This window comes from Triticum dicoccoides, chromosome 4B (assembly GCF_002162155.2).
Source record: "Triticum dicoccoides isolate Atlit2015 ecotype Zavitan chromosome 4B, WEW_v2.0, whole genome shotgun sequence".
Classification (NCBI taxonomy): Eukaryota; Viridiplantae; Streptophyta; class Magnoliopsida; order Poales; family Poaceae; genus Triticum; species Triticum dicoccoides.
The window spans coordinates 449,807,047-449,821,955 of NC_041387.1; positions in this window are offsets into that span (position 1 = coordinate 449,807,047).

The following is a 14,909-nucleotide window of genomic DNA, read 5'->3' on the forward strand; positions in this document are numbered from 1 at the left end:
AAATTCGAGAAAAGAATACCACGAAGGTGAACTAGGTCGAAAACACTACGTTAGAAACGAGGGACAAGAGCATTTGCGAAAAACCTTGAGGTTGAAGGGAAGATATATATTGAAAACACGCCGGTTAAGGAAGGGGACCAAGGAAGACCAAATTCGAACAGCACTCCGGTTGAAAAGTGATACAAGCCTAGATAAGATGAAAAGAACTTGAGCAGAGGACACGACACTCTGGTTAAATGGATAAGCACGAAAAGAACATGATCTTTGACAAACGAGATGATGGGTTGAAAAGAGCAACATCACAATGACTCCGGAACGAAGGGAAACAAGATGTTGAGAGATCACAGATACAACAAATGCTAGAATGGAGTTGTTGAAAACCAACAACGAAAAGAATAATCTTGATATGGGCTTATGGAAACATCTCAACATTATGAGGTGACAACCGGCCACTAACGGAACAATTACTTGCTTGAGATTAACGAAGAGATGAAAACTTGTTCCATCAAGATGGAAAAGAGATAACTTGGGTCATTAATAAGCACCAAATAGCAACATTCCTTAGGGAAGGCTTTAGGTGAAATCTATACCAAGATAATTCCAATGAAGAGATTGACGGTTGAAAAGATCTCTTGAACAAAGAGAAAAAGATGGATTTAAATATGTCACTCTTGAAAACTTGTGAATCACGAAGCAACGAAGGGGAATTATCAAGAAGGACATAATACCACCTCCAAAGATACGGTAGAGAGAAATTGCACTCCGGATAGCAAGATGAAGAATACTTGAGCTCCTCAAAACAAAACATGTGTTGAGCACCATGTTTATTTTAGAGTATAGCTTGGCGGGTCATAACTTCGAGAGAAAACCTGAAGAACAATTGAAGAATGAAAGGAATCCTTGATGAACCACCATGTAGAGCCTCCATGAAGAACTCCGGTAATAAAAGGATGATAAAAAGAAAGAGAAGTTGAAACACAAGGTGAATCCTTGCAATGATTTAGATGGACCTCCGTGATAATTAGAGCTTGGAACTCCGGGAAAAAGAGAAGATGAAACAAATGAAACCGAGAATTTTAAGGGCCTCCGGAATAAAGAATTAATCACTTGGATGAACAAGAATAAGAATTATGTTATGCTTATCCTTCACCAATTAAATTGATGACAATCAACGGATTTGGCATACTACTTATTCTCGTAGAAAGGATTAAAAGAGATATATCAAAACTTGAGAAGGTCTTCAACGAACCACCGGTAGGATTGGAACAACAAATGAATTGATATGATGAACAAGGAAGAGAGATCTTGAAAGAACCACCGTAAGAATTGAAAATGATCGAAGTAGGGGTGCATCACTGGTAAGAATTAGCAAATGAACGAAGGTGCTTGAGACAAACTAGATACATGAGAACAAAGAGATCAAGAACTGATTAGAGGATATTCGATTGATGCACCGGCAAGATAGGAGAATGATAACTGATAGCTGAGAATGAATAAACCTGAATTGATGGACTCCGGATGACAAACTGAGAAGACTCTTGAATATCTCCTGATGGGTGAAAAAGATTCTCACAATCGAAAATAATTATGAGAGGATGGCAACAAGCTAGCACCATGAATCTTGAAAAGAATAGAGCAAGATTAAAGAGAAACTCTTCTTCGGTCTTCAAATGATGAGAATGACAACGAGAAACACCACCAAGAATTATTGAGGCACACCGGAAGAATCAAAAGCGAAGAGGTTGAGCCAACTATGAAAAGAATTTGAAAGATCTTGGAGAAAAGCATTTGACTGATGATAACTCATTCTTACGTCAAACTTGGAGAAAAATTTAAGAGTAACGCCGGGAAAATAAGAAGAGTCAGGTAAGATCCTGGAAAAAGACCTGTGGGTTAGGGCCCACTCAAAAGAAAACACCGTTGAACGATTTAAAAGAGAGGCTACACCGGTTGAGTTAAATGGCTTGAATGAGGGAACATCCTCGAAAGAACTTGAACGAAAGTAGAGTGGAAACACGAATCTTCGAGATATCTTGAGCACTCCGGAACAATTGAATAGCGGGAAGTGAATAAATATGAGGAGCACCGTCAAGAGAAGGTATTTGAGACGAGAAAAAGGGGATATAATCGACAAATCTTGACTTGAATCCACCGGAGAAGAGAAAGGAATGAGGAATGACGAACTTGAAGCTCCATTAGAATCTTCATGAGAATCACCGGATAAGAATATTGACGGGAAAAGAATGGAGCGATTTCCACCAATAAAATGGATACTTGAATAAGAATCTGGGTCCTTGGAGAAAAACAAAGGGAGGGAGGGCGGGAAAACAAAAACAACTTGGGACGGATGAAACAAACACCGTTGAGAGAACTGAGAGGTGATCTTGCGAATGTTGAAATGATCGGATCCACTTGAAGAGAAAGACGCTGGTTGAAAAGGATTGACATGACAATCTCGATGATCAAGAAGGATTAGTATTCACATAGCAATATGAGAACACCATTTAGGAAAGGTATGGATTCAACATTTGACTTCGAAGCAACTCGAATACCATAAATAAAAAAAACAAAGGATTTGGCTTGCAGAATAAGCCGGAACAAACATATGATAGAGATTTCGTCCGAAGTTTTCGTGGTGGGGCCTACACGGGCTCGATCGTACAGCACCATCATGTACAAGGCAGTGCACATGACATACGAAGCGTCCCCGAGTCGGCATAGCCAAGGACTCTTTAAGACACAACGAGACCACTGTAAAACCAACCGTGAATAGGCGGACCACTAGACGTCGAACCCCAATTTCATATCATACATCCGTCGGAAAGATATCCTAAGAGCTACTTGAATTCCCACCTATGAAACTCCCGAAATTTTCCGGTTATGCAATCAGGTGTTGGGGATACAGGGGAAGCATAATATCTCACCCAAAACTAGCAAATCCTACATCCAGCTGTATCCATCCTTCAACACATAACCAAGAAACCTTCGGAAATCATCTACCTCAACCTTCGAAAATCATCCGTTATACAAGTCATGGCAATACTCCCGTACTCACCTCAGTACTGGGTTATCGGGGTTATCTCACCAACAACTGCATAAAAGAGATTTTCGATGTCGGCGTACTAAACTCAGGTATTCCCGAACTGCAACGATAAAATTATGATGACAACACCTCAGAGCTCAACTCCCCGGGACACTTCCACAAAACCCCTGACAGGAGGCACCAAGACAATGTTCTCATCATAAAACCATCGGAACGATTCCAAGATACCCGCGTGATCCTAAAATTTTTTTTTAGTGAAATTTGAGAAGAGAAAAGTCAAAACTCTACGCCAGGATGCCTTACCAGAGCGATGAGGAGACTGGGAAGTAAAAAGAATTCCTAAACTCTCCGATATATAATTCCTAAAGACTCAAAACATTTTTCTAGACACAACTCGGCTGCTAAAAACGATCAAGCAATGGGGCTCCTAAGGTCGGGGAAGGCTCTGATACCAACTTGTAACGCCCTCGATGCGGCTATATCTCCCACGTGTCGAAGCACGACTTAGAGGCATAACCGCATTGAAAGCAATGTCGCAAGTGAGGTAATCTTCACACAACCCATGCAATACATAAGGGAAAGAGATACATAGTTGGCTTACAATCGCCACTTCACACAATTACATGAATAAGCATTACATCATCCAGATACAATCAAGGTCCGACTACGGAACCAAAATAAAAGAAGAACCCCAAATGCGACAAAGGTCCCCGATCGACCCCAACTGGGCTCCACTACTGATCAACTAGAATGGAAACAACACAATGGACAAGATCTTCATCGAGCTCCTCCTGAGCTTGGTTGCGTCATCTGCACGGACTCAGCGGCACATGCAAGCTGGTTTTGGAAGTAACTGCGAGCCACGGGGACTCAGCAATCTCACACCCGTGAGATCAAAACTATTTAAGCTTATAGGAAGGATGGAGTAATGAGGTGGAGCTGCAGCAAGCGACTAGCATATATGGTGGCTAACATACGCAAATGAGAGCGAGAAGAGAAGGCAAAGCACGGTCGATAAAGGTATGATCAAGAAGTGATCCTATAGCAACCTACGTCAAGCATAACTCCAACACCGTGTTCACTTCCCGGACTCCGCCGGAAAGAGACCATCACGGTTACACACACGGTTGATGTATTTTAATTAAGGTCAACTTCGGGTTTTCTACAACTGGACGTTAACAAATTCCCATCTGCCCATAACCGCGGGCACGGCTTTCGAAAGTTCAAATCCCTGCAGGGGTGTCCCAACTTAGCCCATGACAAGCTCTCACGGTCAACGAAGGAATAGACCTCCACCCGAGACGTTCCGATCAGACTCGGTATCCCGGTACAACAAGACATTTCGACAGGGTAAAACTAAACCAGCAACACCGCCCGAATGTGCCGACAAATCCCGATAGGAGCTGCACATATCTCTTTCTCAGGGCACACTCAGATAGGTCAAGCTACGAGTAGAACCAACCCTCAAGTTTCCCCGAGGTGGCCCCGCAGGCTGCCCAGTTCGGACCAACACTCAGAGGAGCACTGGCCCGGGGGGGGTAAAATAATGATGACCCTTGAGTCCGCGAAACCCAAGGGAAAAAGAGGCTAGGAGGCGAATGGTAAAACCAATGTTGGGCATTGCTGGAAGAGCTTTACTTAAGGCGAACTGTCAAGGGGTTCCCATTATAGCCCAACCGCGTAAGGGACGCAAAATCCGGGAACATAACACCGATATGACGGGAACTAGGGCGGCAAGAGTGGAACAAAACACCGGGCATAAGGCCGAGCCTTCCACCCTTTACCAAGTATATAGATGCATTAATTAAGCAAGATATATTGTGATATCCCAACAAGTAATATGTTCCAACAAGAAACTACATCTCCATGTTCCAACAAGGAACAAACTTCAATCTTCACCTGCAACTAACAACGCTATAAGAGGGGCTGAGCAAAGCGGTAACATAGCCAATCAAGGGTTTGCTAGGACATGGTGGGTTAGAGGTTTGACATGGCAATTGGGAGGCTGACAAGCAAAAGGTAGGCATCGTAGCAGTGGCAAAGCAAAAGAGCGAGCAAACTAGCATAGCAAAGATAGTAGTGATTTCGAGGGTATGATCATCTTGCCTGCACAGTTGTCAGAGTTGGCTGGATCCTCACAAGCAAACTCAACGGGCTCCTCGGTAGCGAACTCGTCTCCCGGCTCTACCCAAAGACAAACAAGCAACAAGGATACAATCAACCACGTGCAAGACCAAGCAATATGATGAAATGATGATATGCTATGCGGGATGCGATGCGGGATGCAAAATGCGAGATATGACAGGAAATGCATGAACCTGGCCTCAACTTGGAATTCCAAGGGTGCCATTGGATAGAGGGGATGAAATCGATTGAAAACGATATAAAGATCATTGGAATCGGAGCCACGGTTTGGAAATGGCAAGCGTTTTAAGATACGACACCGGTCTGCGATTTACAGCAAGTAGGCATCTAAATGCAACGAAATGAACATGCTACAGCCACCAAACATGAAAACAAAATACATGGCAGTGATGTACACAAGATGGTTGACAAAACACTAGCACTGAGCCATAGGCAAATTCATCCATTAAGAGGTTCAAACAAGCATGGCTAAAACGCAAATGCAAAACAGATTTCCAGACTTAGTGAAATTAACACTAGTCTGAAATTTCAGATCACGATGCTCTCTTCGGAGCAGCAAAATAACATGATAGAAAACCTGAACATGACAAGTAAGAACATGGCATGGAGCTACTCAACAAGCTTAACAAAACACCCAAAGTGACCTGGGGCCAAAAGGGATTCACAAAATACTCTACCGAGCTCACGAACATAGCTCGAACACAATCAGTTTTCAGACAATGAAAACTGAGACACGCTGAAATATAACTCACGAAGGCCTGTAAACAAGCTCGATGCACTCACTACGGTGCAAGTCATGGCAAGGAAAGCATATAACCAGCAAGAAGGCACAAAGTGCTAGCTACACATGGCAAGAACAAAGGCATAGCATGCATGGAACACTAACGGTAGCATCGGCAAAATCGCAAACAAGTTGACGATCTGCCCAGATTAACAACGAAGCAAAAGTTGAGCTCGATTGAGTCAACCTAGAGCACTCCACATATGTAAACAAAGACATGGATGGATAGAGCATAACATAAATATCAAAACTCCCTTACTGATCATCCTCAAAAGAGGCACGGATCACTAGGAAACAAGCTGGACATATAGCATCATGGACTAAAATATCCCAGACTTAGTGAAAATCACTAAGTCTCTGAAATCAGCAATCTCAGGTACCTCTCTTCGCAAGCTTGCACAAGACAACACACACATCCTAAAAATGCATGGGTGGCGCCTCTGGAAAGAAGACAAAATGCTTAACAATTCATCCCAAAGGGGAACAGGCATATCATGCACGAATTAAACATGGCAAAAATGACAAAAGTGCATGATGAACTAACGGATCTGCAATTTAACTCACGAACCCTCCTTCTAACAGAATTTTGGGTATCAAGATGACCTCAAATGCAAATGATGCAATGGAATGAAATGATGTACATGTCGAGGCGAAGATTTTGATATATCATATGCCCAAAACGAAGCTACAATTGCGGAGATGCAAGCAGTCAAACATTGCTCGAAAATTAGGGTTTCGGGAAGAGAAAATCAACCGGAATATCCCAGATCCAGATCTGGATCGGGCACGGATACCGAGGCGGCGGCGGTACTGTTCACCGGTGACGACGGGGAAGGAGGCAGCGGCCGGCGACGAGGGGACCGGAGGGCGGGGCGGCGGCCGGCTGGCGACGAGACGGCGGCGGTGCCGTAGGGCGGCGCGCGCGCGGGGCCGGGGAGCCACGGCGGCTGCCGGCGACCAGGTCCGGTCGGGGCGCGGCGGCCCGTGGCGGCGCCGGCCACCGGCGCCGGAGGTGGCGGCGGCGTAAGGAGGAGGAGGCGGCGGGGGAACTGCGGGCCGGGAGGGCCCCTCGTGGGCCTGGCGGGCCCCGGGCGTCGGCGGCGAACTGGGGACCCGCGGCGCCACTTGGCGGCTCGCGGTTGGCTGGCGGCGGCGGGGCGGACGGTGTCCGGTCCGATCCGGACACGTCCGTCGGTGGGGGGGGGTTGATCTGTTTTTATTTTAACTAGGGTTTCGGACGGGGGAAGAAGAGATCCGAATGGAGGGGGTATTAATAGGCATAAGTGGAGCTAGGAGAGTCCAAATGAGGTGCGGTTTTTGCCCACACGATCGTGATCGAACGCTCTAGGGCATGGAGCAGAGTTTGGTGGGTTTTGGGCCAAATTTGGGGGGTGTTGGGCTGCAACACACACGAGGCCTTCTCGGTCCCTCGGTTAACCGTTGGAGTATCAAACGAAGTCCAAATGGTACGAAACTTGACAGGCGGTCTACCGGTAGTAAACCAAGGCCGCATGACAAGTCTCGGTCCAATCCGGAAATGTTTAATCCCCACACAAGAAAGAAAGGTAGAAATGACCACCGGAGGAGAACGAAGCGCCGGATTGCAAAACGGACAACGGGGAAAATGCTCGGATGCATGAGACGAACATGTATGCAAATGAAATGCGCATGATGACATGATATGAGATGCATGACACGCAAGCAATGACAACGCAACAACAGCGAATAACTGCACGACACCTGGCACATCGGTCTCGGGGCGTTACAACACTCCACCACTATGAGAGGATCTCGTCCCGAGATCTAGAATGGCACCGGAGGGAAAACGGAGGAGAAAGAGAATAGGTAAAACTAAGTTGCTTCTTTTACAAATGAGTGAAACCAAAGAACCTTGCGAGGTTGAAAAAATTCGAGAAAAGAATACCACGAAGGTGAACTAGGTCGAAAACACTACGTTAGAAACGAGGGACAAGAGCATTTGCGAAAAACCTTGAGGTTGAAGGGAAGATATATATTGAAAACACGCCGGTTAAGGAAGGGGACCAAGGAAGACCAAATTCGAACAGCACTCCGGTTGAAAAGTGATACAAGCCTAGATAAGATGAAAAGAACTTGAGCAGAGGACACGACACTCTGGTTAAATGGATAAGCACGAAAAGAACATGATCTTTGACAAACGAGATGATGGGTTGAAAAGAGCAACATCACAATGACTCCGGAACGAAGGGAAACAAGATGTTGAGAGATCACAGATACAACAAATGCTAGAATGGAGTTGTTGAAAACCAACAGCGAAAAGAATAATCTTGATATGGGCTTATGGAAACATCTCAACATTATGAGGTGACAACCGGCCACTAACGGAACAATTACTTGCTTGAGATTAACGAAGAGATGAAAACTTGTTCCATCAAGATGGAAAAGAGATAACTTGGGTCATTAATAAGCACCAAATAGCAACATTCCTTAGGGAAGGCTTTAGGTGAAATCTATACCAAGATAACTCCAATGAAGAGATTGACGGTTGAAAAGATCTCTTGAACAAAGAGAAAAAGATGGATTTAAATATGTCACTCTTGAAAACTTGTGAATCACGAAGCAACGAAGGGGAATTATCAAGAAGGACATAATACCACCTCCAAAGATACGGTAGAGAGAAATTGCACTCCGGATAGCAAGATGAAGAATACTTGAGCTCCTCAAAACAAAACATGTGTTGAGCACCATGTTTATTTTAGAGTATAGCTTGGCGGGTCATAACTTCGAGAGAAAACCTGAAGAACAATTGAAGAATGAAAGGAATCCTTGATGAACCACCATGTAGAGCCTCCATGAAGAACTCCGGTAATAAAAGGATGATAAAAAGAAAGAGAAGTTGAAACACAAGGTGAATCCTTGCAATGATTTAGATGGACCTCCGTGATAATTAGAGCTTGGAACTCCGGGAAAAAGAGAAGATGAAACAAATGAAACCGAGAATTTTAAGGGCCTCCGGAATAAAGAATTAATCACTTGGATGAACAAGAATAAGAATTATGTTATGCTTATCCTTCACCAATTAAATTGATGACAATCAACGGATTTGGCATACTACTTATTCTCGTAGAAAGGATTAAAAGAGATATATCAAAACTTGAGAAGGTCTTCAACGAACCACCGGTAGGATTGGAACAACAAATGAATTGATATGATGAACAAGGAAGAGAGATCTTGAAAGAACCACCGTAAGAATTGAAAATGATCGAAGTAGGGGTGCATCACCGGTAAGAATTAGCAAATGAACGAAGGTGCTTGAGACAAACTAGATACATGAGAACAAAGAGATCAAGAACTGATTAGAGGATATTCGATTGATGCACCGGCAAGATAGGAGAATGATAACTGACAGCTGAGAATGAATAAACCTGAATTGATGGACTCCGGATGACAAACTGAGAAGACTCTTGAATATCTCCTGATGGGTGAAAAAGATTCTCACAATCGAAAATAATTATGAGAGGATGACAACAAGCTAGCACCATGAATCTTGAAAAGAATAGAGCAAGATTAAAGAGAAACTCTTCTTCGGTCTTCAAATGATGAGAATGACAACAAGAAACACCACCAAGAATTATTGAGGCACACCGAAAGAATCAAAAGCGAAGAGGTTGAGCCAACTATGAAAAGAATTTGAAAGATCTTGGAGAAAAGCATTTGACTGATGATAACTCATTCTTACGTCAAACTTGGAGAAAAATTTAAGAGTAACGCCGGGAAAATAAGAAGAGTCAGGTAAGATCCTGGAAAAAGACCTGTGGGTTAGGGCCCACTCAAAAGAAAACACCGTTGAACGATTTAAAAGAGAGGCTACACCGGTTGAGTTAAATGGCTTGAATGAGGGAACATCCTCGAAAGAACTTGAACGAAAGTAGAGTGGAAACACGAATCTTCGAGATATCTTGAGCACTCCGGAACAATTGAATAGCGGGAAGTGAATAAATATGAGGAGCACCGTCAAGAGAAGGTATTTGAGACGAGAAAAAGGGGATATAATCGACAAATCTTGACTTGAATCCACCGGAGAAGAGAAAGGAATGAGGAATGACGAACTTGAAGCTCCATTAGAATCTTCATGAGAATCACCGGATAAGAATATTGACGGGAAAAGAATGGAGCGATTTCCACCAATAAAATGGATACTTGAATAAGAATCTGGGTCCTTGGAGAAAAACAAAGGGAGGGAGGGCGGGAAAACAAAAACAACTTGGGACGGATGAAACAAACACCGTTGAGAGAACTGAGAGGTGATCTTGCGAATGTTGAAATGATCGGATCCACTTGAAGAGAAAGACGCTGGTTGAAAAGGATTGACATGACAATCTCGATGATCAAGAAGGATTAGTATTCACATAGCAATATGAGAACACCATTTAGGAAAGGTATGGATTCAACATTTGACTTCGAAGCAACTCGAATACCATAAATAAAAAAAAACAAAGGATTTGGCTTGCAGAATAAGCCGGAACAAACATATGATAGAGATTTTGTCCGAAGTTTTCGTGGTGGGGCCTACACGGGCTCGATCGTACAGCACCATCATGTACAAGGCAGTGCACATGACATACGAAGCGTCCCCGAGTCGGCATAGCCAAGGACTCTTTAAGACACAACGAGACCACTGTAAAACCAACCGTGAATAGGCGGACCACTAGACGTCGAACCCCAATTTCATATCATACATCCGTCGGAAAGATATCCTAAGAGCTACTTGAATTCCCACCTATGAAACTCCCGAAATTTTCCGGTTATGCAATCAGGTGTTGGGGATACAGGGGAAGCATAATATCTCACCCAAAACTAGCAAATCCTACATCCAGCTGTATCCATCCTTCAACACATAACCAAGAAACCTTCGGAAATCATCTACCTCAACCTTCGAAAATCATCCGTTATACAAGTCATGGCAATACTCCCGTACTCACCTCAGTACTGGGTTATCGGGGTTATCTCACCAACAACTGCATAAAAGAGATTTTCGATGTCGGCGTACTAAACTCAGGTATTCCCGAACTGCAACGATAAAATTATGATGACAACACCTCAGAGCTCAACTCCCCGGGACACTTCCACAAAACCCCTGACAGGAGGCACCAAGACAATGTTCTCATCATAAAACCATCGGAACGATTCCAAGATACCCGCGTGATCCTAAATTTTTTTTTAGTGAAATTTGAGAAGAGAAAAGTCAAAACTCTACGCCAGGATGCCTTACCAGAGCGATGAGGAGACTGGGAAGTAAAAAGAATTCCTAAACTCTCCGATATATAATTCCTAAAGACTCAAAACATTTTTCTAGACACAACTCGGCTGCTAAAAACGATCAAGCAATGGGGCTCCTAAGGTCGGGGAAGGCTCTGATACCAACTTGTAACGCCCTCGATGCGGCTATATCTCCCACGTGTCGAAGCACGACTTAGAGGCATAACCGCATTGAAAGCAATGTCGCAAGTGAGGTAATCTTCACACAACCCATGCAATACATAAGGGAAAGAGATACATAGTTGGCTTACAATCGCCACTTCACACAATTACATGAATAAGCATTACATCATCCAGATACAATCAAGGCCCGACTACGGAACCAAAATAAAAGAAGAACCCCAAATGCGACAAAGGTCCCCGATCGACCCCAACTGGGCTCCACTACTGATCAACTAGAATGGAAACAACACAATGGACAAGATCTTCATCGAGCTCTTCCTGAGCTTGGTTGCGTCATCTGCACGGACTCAGCGGCACATGCAAGCTGGTTTTGGAAGTAACTGTGAGCCACAGGGACTCAGCAATCTCACACCCGTGAGATCAAAACTATTTAAGCTTATAGGAAGGATGGAGTAATGAGGTGGAGCTGCAGCAAGCGACTAGCATATATGGTGGCTAACATACGCAAATGAGAGCGAGAAGAGAAGGCAAAGCACGGTCGATAAAGGTATGATCAAGAAGTGATCCTATAGCAACCTACGTCAAGCATAACTCCAACACCGTGTTCACTTCCCGGACTCCGCCGGAAAGAGACCATCACGGTTACACACACGGTTGATGTATTTTAATTAAGGTCAACTTCGGGTTTTCTACAACCGGACGTTAACAAATTCCCATCTGCCCATAACCGCGGGCACGGCTTTTGAAAGTTCAAATCCCTGCAGGGGTGTCCCAACTTAGCCCATGACAAGCTCTCACGGTCAACGAAGGAATAGACCTCCACCCGAGACGTTCCGATCAGACTCGGTATCCCGGTACAACAAGACATTTCGACAGGGTAAAACTAAACCAGCAACACCGCCCGAATGTGCCGACAAATCCCGATAGGAGCTGCACATATCTCTTTCTCAGGGCACACTCAGATAGGTCAAGCTACGAGTAGAACCAACCCTCAAGTTTCCCGAGGTGGCCCCGCAGGCTGCCCAGTTCGGACCAACACTCAGAGGAGCACTGGCCCGGGGGGGGTGGTAAAATAATGATGACCCTTGAGTCCGCGAAACCCAAGGGAAAAAGAGGCTAGGTGGCGAATGGTAAAACCAATGTTGGGCATTGCTGGAAGAGCTTTACTTAAGGCGAACTGTCAAGGGGTTCCCATTATAGCCCAACCGCGTAAGGGACGCAAAATCCGGGAACATAACACCGATATGACGGAAACTAGGGCGGCAAGAGTGGAACAAAACACCAGGCATAAGGCCGAGCCTTCCACCCTTTACCAAGTATATAGATGCATTAATTAAATAAGATATATTGTGATATCCCAAACAAGTAAACAAATGTTCCAACAAGGAACAACATCTCCATGTTCCAACAAGGAACAAACTTCGATCTTCACCTGCAACTAACAACGCTATAAGAGGGGCTGAGCAAAGCGGTAACATAGCCAATCAACGGTTTGCTAGGACATTGGTGGGTTAGAGGCTGAACATGGCAATTTGGGTGGCTGACAAGCAAAAGGTAGGCATCGTAGCATTGGCAAAGCAAAAGAGCGAGCAAACTAGCATAGCAAAGATAGTAGTGATTTCGAGGGTATGATCATCTTGCCTGCACAGTTGTCAGAGTTGGCTAGATCCTCACAAGCAAACTCAACGGGCTCCTCGGTAGCGAACTCGTCTCCCGGCTCTACCCAAAGACAAACAAGCAACAAGGATACAATCAACCACGTGCAAGACCAAGCAATATGATGAAATGATGATATGCTATGCGGGATGCGATGCGGGATGCAAAATGCGAGATATGACAGGAAATGCATGAACCTGGCCTCAACTTGGAATTCCAAGGGTGCCATTGGATAGAGGGGATGAAATCGATTGAAAACGATATAAAGATCATTGGAATCGGAGCCACGGTTTGGAAATGGCAAGCGTTTTAAGATACGACACCGGTCTGCGATTTACAGCAAGTAGGCATCTAAATGCAACGAAATGAACATGCTACAGCCACCAAACATGAAAACAAAATACATGGCAGTGATGTACACAAGATGGTTGACAAAACACTAGCACTGATCCATAGGCAAATTCATCCATTAAGAGGTTCAAACAAGCATGGCTAAAATGCAAATGCAAAACAGATTTCCAGACTTAGTGAAATTAACACTAGTCTGAAATTTCAGATCACGATGCTCTCTTCGGAGCAGCAAAACAACATGATAGAAAACCTGAACATGACAAGTAAGAACATGGCATGGAGCTACTCAACAAGCTTAACAAAACACCCAAAGTGACCTGGGGCCAAAAGGGGTTCACAAAATACTCTACCGAGCTCACGAACATAGCTCGAACACAATCAGTTTTCAGACTTTGTGAAAACTGAGACACGCTGAAATATAACTCACGAAGGCCTGTAAACGAGCTCGATGCACTCACTACGGTGCAAGTCATGGCAAGGAAAGCATATAACCAGCAAGAAGGCACAAAGTGCTAGCTACACATGGCAAGAACAAAGGCATAGCATGCATGGAACACTAACGGTAGCATCGGCAAAATCGCAAACAAGTTGACGATCTGCCCAGATTAACAACGAAGCAAAAGTTGAGCTCGATTGAGTCAACCTAGAGCACTCCACATATGTAAACAAAGACATGGATGGATAGACCATAACATAAATATCAAAACTCCCTTACTGATCATCCTCAAAAGAGGCACGGATCACTAGGAAACAAGCTGGACATATAGCATCATGGACTAAAATATCCCAGACTTAGTGAAAATCACTAAGTCTCTGAAATCAGCAATCTCAGGTACCTCTCTTCGCAAGCTTGCACAAGACAACACACACATCCTAAAAATGCATGGGTGGCGCCTCTGGAAAGAAGACAAAATGCTTAACAATTCATCCCAAAGGGGAATAGGCATATCATGCACGAATTAAACATGGCAAAAATGACAAAAGTGCATGATGAACTAACGGATCTGCGATTTAACTCACGAAGCCTCCTTCTAACAGCATTTTGGGTATCAAGATGACCTCAAATGCAAATGATGCAATGGAATGAAATGATGTACATGTCGAGGCGAAGATTTTGATATATCATATGCCCAAAACGAAGCTATGGTTGCGGAGATGCAAGCAGTCAAACATTGCTCGAAAATTAGGGTTTCGGGAAGAGAAAATCAACCGGAATATCCCAGATCCAGATCTGGATCGGGCACGGATACCGAGGCGGCGGCGGTACTGTTCACCGGCGACGACGGGGAAGGAGGCAGCGGCCGGCGACGAGGGGACCGGAGGGCGGGGCGGCGGCCGGCTGGCGACGAGACGGCGGCAGTGCCGTAGGGCGGCGCGCGCGCGCGGGGCCGGGGAGCCACGGCGGCTGCCGGCGACCAGGTCCGGTCGGGGCGCGGCGGCCCGTGGCGGCGCCGGCCACCGGCGCCGGAGGTGGCGGCGGCGTAAGGAGGAGGAGGCGGCGGGGGAACTGCG